Raw genomic sequence first — 328 nt, 5'->3', positions numbered from 1 at the left:
GCCCCGGCCGTGTGTGTTGCAGAGCCGCCTCGCCCCGCGCCAAAATGCACCGGACGACCAGGATCAAAATCACCGAGCTGAACCCGCACCTCATGTGCGTGCTGTGCGGCGGGTACTTCATCGACGCGACGACCATCATCGAGTGCCTGCACTCCTGTGAGTACCGCGGCACCGCGGCACGTCCTGGCGACGGCCCTACGGTCTTTGTTAAAGGCGCAATATATGTGCTCTAAGCGTCGCCTTTTCATGTTAATCGCGGCCGATTTGACTATTTGTTTAGCTTAAGCGGCGCGCTGCTGACAATGGCCGATTCCCGGCCGCATAGTTT

Source organism: Meleagris gallopavo, chromosome 6, assembly GCF_000146605.3.
Source record: "Meleagris gallopavo isolate NT-WF06-2002-E0010 breed Aviagen turkey brand Nicholas breeding stock chromosome 6, Turkey_5.1, whole genome shotgun sequence".
Lineage (NCBI taxonomy): Eukaryota > Metazoa > Chordata > Aves > Galliformes > Phasianidae > Meleagris > Meleagris gallopavo.
Note: the sequence above shows the minus strand (reverse complement) of the source record.